Consider the following 9,911-nt stretch of genomic DNA (forward strand, 5'->3'; position numbering starts at 1 on the left):
CTCACGACACTGACTCTATCAATGTCACTCACAGTCTGATTCTTCAGTTTCACTGCACCATGCTTCATCATCACTCATCATTGTTAGACATGAGTTCATTAGCTTGTAAAATTCACCAGCCTGTGTTGCTATTGCCTGTTCCCAGACTTCCTTTTATGGCTACATGTAGGGGCATGAAATTTCACTACTGTTTACGAACAATTTGTTTAGATGGCATATTGAAAGAGTGATGAATTACTGAAAATTGTCAATATTGTTAGTGTTCTCTCATTCCCTTAAGGATTGAAATATCTTGATGCAAGATTACATAGAGAAAGCACACTGAAATATAGTGCACAATTTTTTAGTAACCTTTCAAAATGGGTTGCCAATATGACAGGGATTAATAAATAAGGAACTTGGTCTGCAAACAGGGCAAATAAGAGGGTTTGAAGAAAAGGTGCATGGTTGACCTCAGTGGTGGTGGGGGGGGGGGGGGTATTGGAACTTAGCGTTGCTGACGTTTAACACGGTTGAAACGGAAAAATAAATTTGATTGTTAATGCGAAAAAACCACGACATGCCCAAATTACTTAATCGCCGTTAAAACTAATCCTCTTGCTTTTTTTAAGGGGTTCACGGCCTGCCTGTAACGAAGCGTTTATCAATTAAGGGATTGCTTAGGGAAAACTTATCTTGTTTAAGGTTCTTAACCAATCGTAACATATTTTATGGCATCAGTTTGAGTCATGAGCAAACACATGAGTTTGTGTTAGTGTCGATCGGCAAGAAAGTTCTGCAAAGCGCGTTATGTGTGTGGGTCTATTCTTGCAGTGATACGATTAACAGCACTCAAGTACTCTCGAGTGTTGGCAACAGTAAATTTTAAAAAATGCGCTTCTGTTAATAAGGTTCCCCCATGTCTAGAAACCTGTCATTGTGCATTTTTCTTAGTGTGATGCCCACCTAAGAGAATAGGATATTTGAATTGAGTGCAACTTACCTAGAATTCATTATTTCCACACAAACGATGACTCCTGTGGAATTCAGCGAGGAAGAAATGGCGACATTTCGTAAAAAACACGCCTTCAAAACAGCGTGTTTTTAAATAAATAATTACCCTGTCCTTCAAACAAAATGATATGACGAGGAAGAAGACAAAATTTTGTTTATCGTGGCCAAATAAAACGTTAAAAATATCCGGTCGATTGCAAAATATTGCCATTTTACTTACTGAGAGAACGATTATGCCATATTCAAATTAGATTTTGCCGCTCAGCGCTCTTTTTTACCGGATGTGACGTCATTTTTTGTTGGATGATTCAGATACACAAAAAGTGCCAGGCGTCGCAGAGTTTTCTCCCCCGCCCCTGCTTTTGCATGCATGTGACTTATGTAGCTAAAAATATCACTTCACCCGACTCAGTACTCCGACTGAAATGAAAAATTCCCCTCGAGCTCCCAAGTTATGTCGACAGATTCCATCAAAAGTCGGGCGAATATACGGACATTATACAATGAAAGTGATAAAATCAAGCATATATTGAGACAGGCACGAATTCGGTAATCTTGCTATCAATATTTATGTATATCAGCAGGGTAGTTTAGCCTATTCCGCATTTAATTACCGTTTTGTAGAGTTGGGAATTTTTAATTTTTTAAAGCTATTAGCATTTGCATTCTATTTACCATTTCGTTCTGTAAAAATATTTATTTCTGATCAGTCTAGTTGAGATAGTTATTTCAAAATTAAATCAAAAAACTTAAAAGGAATAAAGCTTGAAACTGATAGAGAAATTATTGTTTCAATTCAGCATCATCATCAAGGCCTTAAAAGACGTCATCGCTTAAAAGGAAAGGTTCATAACAATAAAGTCACACGCACGCTGTTTCCGGCTTCCTGGTTGTCGCTTTCTTGTCCCTCCAAATTTCTCGCTTCCCTATGTTCACTTCCTATCTACTGTCGCTTCCACGTTGAAAAGACCTCGGAATCAAAGATACACGGTTTTGTTTGTGAACCTCGACCTCACGCGCAATGCTTCGGTAGCATGTAATTGACGGTTATTGTCCCATCTCTTTATATAATCCAATGTAATAAAAATAGAGATAAATCCGGGAAAATATTGCTAACAACAAACAGATCGACCAAATCATATTTCACATATTTTAGACAACGAAATGGTATAAAGGCGCTAAAAGTTCTAAAATATAATGTGATAAAATTCAATAGACTAAACTACGATGAAACACAACAGAGTATGAAATAATGGAGTAAACGTTTTGTTTAAAAAATGCTATATTGTCCCGGGAGCGGAAAAGAGTTATTGGCCTCATTGGGGATTAAGGTGGTATGCCATACCGGGATTCCAGGAACTTTCTGATTCGATAGTTACCTTTGCCAATGATGCAGACGTTATTGCTCGCTCTCAGGACAATGAAGCATTCTTTTTTTCTTCCATGATTACATTCTATTGTATTCTATCGTAGTTTAGTCTATTGTATTTTATCACACAGCGACACTATATTTTAGAATTTTTAGCACCATGCATTTCGCCCGTCGAAGACTGTAGTTAAGACGGTCGAAAGCTTGTGTTGTTTTTATATACTTTTAGCCGGAGAAAGTTTTTCTATATTTTACCATGATTCATCCTGGATCTTTTTAAAATATTGTTTTTGTTTGTTGTTTTGTGTTTGCTCTTTTCTTTGTTTGGTTTTGGGCTAATTTAGTGTTACTCAATTTTATCATCTTCCATACTTTCTTCCGAGTCGTGAAAACCAGTCACAGAATTGCTTCTAGATATTACTGGGAAAAATAAATTTTCTTCATAAAAAACTACAGGTTTTCTTTTTCTTTTTTTTTTTTTTCAGCTTTTTTCTCAATAGGCCATATTCGTATTTTCGGTATTGGACTGGAACTAGCTTGCAACTGAGGCTAATGCGGGGAGTCTTATCAACTGCAAGTGACATTAATCTCTTTTTAATGATATTCCCCGCATGAACTTCCATTGCAAGCTAGTTCCAGTCCAATAACGAGAATACGAATATGGTCTATTGTTTCCTTAATTTTCATGTGACAAGTCAAAAACAAAACGCGTCGCTTCATCTTGTCTCGTCGAAAAGAAAAATAAACTGGCACCTCAGTGGTCCATACTTTTCCATATTTCCGTTTTTTTTTTGGTAGGATTCCTCTGGTAAGATTTCTTTTTTACTTCTTTTTTAATATTTTTAACGTAGGATTTCAAGGGCGGTTCGTAAATGTATTCGTTATTATCTAACACACAAAAAACTAACACAACATGGCACGCAGCACAACAACCCCTCTTTGATCTGAAACTGACACTCTCTGGTCTAAACAAAAGCTTAGCAAGTATAAATTTTTCCCGCTAATACAAGAACTTGAATTGCCTGATGAGATAAGTAATATGAACTAAAGAGCGAAAATAATAAATTGTATTGACCTACCATTGCATCTAATCTAAATGTGCTCGAAGCAGCGTGCCTGCAGAAATGTTTTGGGGAGAGGATCAATCAAACACTATCTACTAGCATCATTGTGTTAACCTTTAAACAGAACATTGTTATGGACCGAAGGTGGCCGTATTAACAAGGTTCCATTGTATAATGGCACACCTATACCTCCATCACATTTAAACACACAGACTCCTATAACAGTTACATAACCGAACATTTGCCTTTGCCTTTTGAGGAGCTCTTATACTTGCTACCAGACTGCGTCGATGGGCCATAGGGGTTTGATCTGCTAGTCGTGTTCTGGTATCGTGTGCTAGCAGTGCTTGATGGTGAGGAAGTGTAATGACCACCTGATGAACCACAGTACGCTTCACTTGTTGCACTTTGATGCGTAGTTCTAGAAGTGTTTAAAGCTGAGGAAGAAGAATAACTATTCGATGCACCAGAGTGAGATCTGGTTGCCGTGCTTTGGTGTGCTGAGCTAGCAGCCTTCGAAGCGGAAGACGCACAAGACCCACTCAACGACCCAGAGTTAGATCCACTTTTTGTGCTGTATGATGATACTCCAGTAGCGTTCGAGCCTGACGAAATCCCAGCTGATATTCCAGATCTGCTAGAATATACCGAGGTACCGGGAGTACTCGAACTTCTTGATGTGGCGTGCGTACTGGTGACGTGCGACTGAGAAGCTCCGGATTGCAATGGTGCTGCTTTAGGAAGACTCCGCTTTGGCACTGGCTTTTTAGCCACTGGCCGCTGATAGCTACCATGGGCTGCTTGGTATGCTACTGAATACCAAGCACTCTCTTGTGAGTACTTGATTATGTACTCAGGGTAGAACTGATCGGTATCGAAAACAACGAAAATGGTTGGATTTGATTTGTCCTCCACACAGGAGTCGTACAGATCGCTCGCTGGGTTTGAAGGATCTTTCTGTGGCGGTCTTCGATAACTGGAGTGGCCCTTAGTATAAGAACCAACGAGGACTTTGGCAACGAATATGAATCGACATGAATTCATGTCTTCCTTGGCGTAAGCGTCGCTGTAAGAGGCATTCAAAGCGAAGTAGCTTCCCTCCCCATACTTGGTTGCGTTCTTTCCGTGTAAGCGCCAATCAAAGTTCTGTTTGCAGATGGCCTCCACGGTTTCAGGGCTAGTTCCGTGAAACAATCTCCTCTCGATCTGAATGATTCGTTTGTGGCCTCCAGTCTTGACGGCAAGCATGTTCTCCTTTTTCCTGCAAACAGTGAACGCAAATCAGGACGCCTTACAAGCCGAAACGAATCATCAACCAGATCAACCTATTAAATAGCGTACAAGAGGTGACCAAAAGTTCGAATGGTACAATGTATATGTCACTGTAATATAGACTGGTTATAAATTAACAAGAGCTCTTAGATCCCCTTTTGTCTGAGGAAGTTTAATGTTATGCCAGTATAACTGCAGCCAAATGAATCAAGGGTCTAAAAAATTTTCTTTAAAAACTATAGCAGGACGTTTCGATTGCTGCTGCAACCTTCTTCAGCTAAAAAATGTAAATAAGGGTCTGCATAGTACTTTGTAACGACCAGGCCAGGCACCTTCTAATTAATGGCTTTCCTTCACAATTTGACACCAATTTGTCAAATCAATTTCCAATCAAAAAAAAATCCTCAAGAGTCTACATTTTTTTGTATCATGTCTCTTTCGAGGACATTTTCCCCACTTTCGGAGCGGATAGCAAAGGAAATTGGCGGTCTTAATTCCAGGCTGATTAAGACAGGACAGGTGCTAATGTTAGAGTGAAATACCTCTGATACTTTTCTCACATGAACGGGTTCTGTACACGTTCAATGCTTTTGATGACCACGCTCTTGTTTACTGTTTTCTTAAAAAACATCTCCATTTCCTTATATTCAGATGAGGTTGAAGTTAACAGAACGCGTGTATTGCTTGACAGACGGCATTGAAGACCAATGGCTCGGGACGTTAGCACTTGTTGTATTTTTCCCCGCTTTCTGACTGGCAGATTGAGACCTACAACAGACGAAAATGTTTCATCAATTTGTACCTGACGGCCTCGACGTGTCAAGTGAATATCGCAATTGGTTTTTGGATCGCTGAGATAAATATTAAACAATTAATCTAATTAATCTAATTTTAAAATCTACTACTGTTGTCGTTCAAAACTTTATTTAAATCCTCTTCACAGACACTTCCAAACGGCAAGAAGCGGCCGTCATTTTGTTAACAAGGGCTCACGGCTGCGCTACTCACTATCTATCACAGAATAGATAGTGAGTAGCGTTGCCAATCAGAGAACGGCATTTGTGATAGAACGTTAGTAGATTTATACTAAAAATTGATAAACTTCAGTTCAGTGCGTCGTTGTTTGATCCAGGTCCTCTTGGGCATTTTCTATTCTGTAGCGATCGTGATCGGAAACTCAGGTGGTCGCGCAGATCACTCAACTCTTTCTGGTCTTGTGCGTAGTGACTATATGGAAACCACATTCATTTAGGTTTCAGTCCCGCTTGAGCCACATGCACACAGGTGTGGGTTAAAGTTATTCATCACTATATATCAGTGTTTTGGACATACCTTTTAAGGTTTTGAATGTGCACTCCTGATTTAAACTCTGCCGGTCTTCTCCTCACTTCCTTTCTAGTTCCATACCTCACGTTTTCCTGAAGCATCTCAGTCGTTGAACAAAAAGACAATTTGTAATCTTGGTCTGAAATTCTAAAACTGAAGCATTTTCTCTTGCTTAAGAATGCTTCTTCTATTGACTTCTGCAGATCTCTGTCCTGCAAACATACAAAATATTGATAACGCTAATACCAATGTTTAAACTATGATGTATTGCAAGTGACATATACAAAAATAAAACAATTCTATATGTTTTACTTCCGATAGAAGAAATCGTAAAATATATTTGTTTTGCATTATTATCGTAAATGGACCGACAGATGGAAACTACTTCAAAATAACACCAAATTATGCCCTAAGGTGGTTGCCAAACAGTTTCTAGCACGCGCATGAAAACGAGCCAATGGATGTTTTTTAAAACGTCCACCTCTGACATGCTTGATAATGCAAATTAACTCACCAAGTGGTCCACATCGTACTCTAGCCAAATTCTATTCTCATTCTGCCAGTACCAGGTCCACGCAGTAGCCACAGGGTTCCCAGGATTGCTGGCGTACGACTCAGAAGAGAGTCGCCTTATGTCGGCCATCACGTCAAAATTTTTCTGTCTACCAAGCATGCGCTTGTTATGAAATAGAAAGTCCACTTCGTCTAGCAGCAAGAGACCATCGCTTTAAAATGAAATTTAATCATAAAAGTAAATATAAGAAAAAATCCAGGTACGTGAACTTCGAATTCACCGATTGGACACACTGGATAAAAAGAACGATATAAAACGAGTATGTTACAGCTTGCCCTTTTTGAAGATGTTTATAGATATTGCGCACACGCATTTTCTTCGCGTTTCTCCTTGTACTGACTTTAGGTATATTTTCTTCTGATTTCTCGATCATATACTGATTTGAGAAAGTTTGGGCAAACGCGTATTTGATTACATAAATTAATGTAACTCCACTAATGTTGTACTACTAGTGACTGAATGTAACCAAAAACTGTTAAGGTAATAAAAGGTATTTCATTTTAAACGTAGTTTACTCAACCTGGACACCACACTCTGGCTTTTTTGATACTTCAATTTACCTAAAATAACATAACTTACCTTTCAAGAGAAATGTGATAGCCTGTAGCTGACCGTTCCTCAAGCGTAACGTCACAGTAGAGTTTCTCCAGCTTCTCGTTGTCCTTCTCATTGAAGCTCTTCCATTCATCATGTGGAAGTTTGTATTGCCAGTGGAAAGGCAAAAAGCAGTGGTGTCCTGGACACTTGAAGCCTTTCTTGCATTTACCGAGAATGAAATCTGAGCAGATGGGTGTATCTGGCTTATTGTGATGAACATGACCTATTAACACGAGTACATTGTAATGTTAACAGTTGTAACCAGTTTACTTGGCGTTCACGTCAAGTGTAGGTATGTAACTTCCAGTCCCCAAGAATGATCACTATCAAAGCCCTCCGTTTGGCTTAAATATCGATATAATGCCAACAAAAGATGTGAAGGAAATAGCGAACATTTTCCCATAAAAGGAGTCTTGCCTTTATGTATCCTCGAATTCTTGGAAAATTGAAAGAAGCACCAAATGAAACCAAAAAATAACTAAGAAGTAGGGCTAGTAAGTCGATGAACTGATGAATGAACTCAAAAGAAAACATAATCTAGAAACGCTTCTGAGCGATATGAGAAGGGTTTGGCTAATTACATCCACGACTCAGCAGCTAGAAAATAACAATTACAATCAATCGATAGAAACACGTAATTCATAGAAAAAATTCAGCCGAAGGTTAATTTGAATTGTAGCAGACAAACAATACGCAGAATTGAAGAATACTGAGTTACCTGCTTTTTTGACATTAGTTGAGTCATCATAAACTAGTACAATCCTCTTTACGACATCTGACTTCAAGTGCTCCATGTGGTAACGCGCAAGAATTATTTGGGTGTGGTTAGAGGTCATGGCACATTCATGATCTAACTCGCAATCATATCCTTCTCTGTGGCACTTTTTTAAGTGGTCACTACACATGTGAATTCTAGGGCAATCATCTCCACGATCGCATATATCACGGTTGTATTCGACACATACCAGAGGTGCTGAGGAACGTACTAGCCGACTGAGTTGCTTGTCTGTTAATTGATCAAGCTTGATCCTCGACAGCAAAGCTTTGTCCTTCTCATTGTGGAAGTAGTGATTCCGCATGCATGTTGCTCCATCACGACAGGAATCGGTGACGTAATCTCTACAGACATGTAGGTACGAGCAGCTTGCTTTCTTGCACGTCCCTGAGACGTTATTGTAACTGAAGCAGAGCCGGGCTTTTGCAGAGAGAGCATCTACTTGTAGGATAGTTCCTCTATCGTTTTCTGTCAACCGAAAGCTGCCCTTCTTTCTTCGAAACCAAGATTCGATGTCTTTAAATTCGCTCGGAAACAGATCGGTTCGCTTGGCTATGACTGAAAAAGAGACGGAACAGTCGTAATCTTTGCACAAGCGTTCAAACACTTTTTGTTCTGATGGTTCACAACTGATTCCAGAACCGTTCTTAGAAGGAGCAGGAACGCCCTGACAGCTCGCTTTCCTGGCATTTGCTCGTGTGGACATTAAAATATTTTCTGCCAAGGCGGTGCTCTCTCTGTAATCGTTTGATTGACTAGTAGGTTTCTCCTCGCAGACCAGAAGAACTCTTAGCAGCGGATTAATGTTTCCATCTCTGATTTTCAGGCCATAGTTCTCAAGTATGGCAGTTGCATAAGGAGTCAGCAACGCGTTTTGGTGCTGAAGGCCGCAGTCTTCCTCATCCTCGCACTTCTTTTTTATCATGTCCTTGCAAATATGTATTTGGCAACAACTCTGACCTCTTGGGCAGCGTCCTTCGTTATAGTCTAAACACACTTGGGGTATTGATAGCTGTATGACTTTACGAAGATTATTTTCTGACAAACCATTCAATCTGAATTTGGAAAGGAGCTTTCGATCTTCATCGTACTTAAAACTGTGATTTCTTTGACATCTATCCCCAAACCTGCAGTATCCAGCGATATAATCCCTGCACACGTGCAAGTATGGACAATTCTTTGTCGAACAAGCCTGTCTAAAACACAACTGGGCTCGTCGACAAAATGAGCTGACTTCCAAGATTTTTCCGTCTTTACTTTCCCGAAGAAGAAAGCTGTCTTTTCTCGCTTTAAACCACGCTGCGATATCCCCACATCCAACAGGAAACAGATCTTGTCTACTTGAGATTGCAACAAAGGACACGGTACCGTCATATTCCTCCAAAATGCAATCAAAGACAGCCTTCTTTGACGGAGTGCATTTCTGAGGGTCTGGAACAGAACTGCATGAACTTGAAACCGATAGCTTTCGTTGATGACGCTCTACTTCTTCAACCTTTTGCGATGCTTCCATGCTGTGAGACTCTTTGACACCAGAGGATTGCTCAGTCTCATCACTGCCCATCACCCATTTCTTTACAAAATCTTTACTGACATCATTTGCAGGTAACCCACTGGGAGCAACAATGGATGGTGTTTTGTCCGCATTACTTTGAGCTCCAAAAGCTGGCTGCTCGTCCGTTGCTCCACATGAATTCGCCAGACCTTTCGTCTCCTGTGATCCACGGGCGCCCCCTGAATTTAGTTCGTTACAGCCTGATTTCGCAGTAGATAAACAGCTGGGTGAGCTCGTGCTAGTCACGTGATAAGCGAGATGACTTTTCTCAGCCGGGAGCGCCTGCGTTTTGTCTTCGTTGTTACACTTCAAAGACTTGAAACTATCAGACATAGTTTTGTTTTCTTCTGAAGACGAATCCGAACAGCTTCCGTCTTCTTCAGCCT

At 40.0% G+C, this 9,911-nt stretch overlaps 1 pseudogene across 1 annotated transcript in view; it reads right to left on the reverse strand.

Moving 5' to 3' along the window:
- Nucleotides 1–1,670: 1,670 nt before the first annotated feature.
- LOC149102382 (uncharacterized) overlaps nt 1,671–9,911 on the reverse strand; it is a 9,316-nt pseudogene continuing 1,075 nt past the window's right edge. Inside the window, exons 1-6 of the transcript XR_016202566.1 lie at nt 7,914–9,911; nt 7,178–7,418; nt 6,539–6,749; nt 6,031–6,236; nt 5,241–5,466; nt 1,671–4,687 (exon numbers count right to left, since the gene is read on the reverse strand). The exon at nt 7,914–9,911 is cut by the window's right edge and continues 1,075 nt beyond it. The product of XR_016202566.1 is annotated as an uncharacterized LOC149102382 (transcript). The remainder of the gene's footprint in view (nt 4,688–5,240; nt 5,467–6,030; nt 6,237–6,538; nt 6,750–7,177; nt 7,419–7,913) is intronic.

The sequence above is a fragment of the Orbicella faveolata genome, unplaced genomic scaffold, assembly GCF_042242905.1.
Source record: "Orbicella faveolata isolate gen_17 unplaced genomic scaffold, um_ofav_v1 contig_36, whole genome shotgun sequence".
NCBI classification, from domain to species: Eukaryota; Metazoa; Cnidaria; class Anthozoa; order Scleractinia; family Merulinidae; genus Orbicella; species Orbicella faveolata.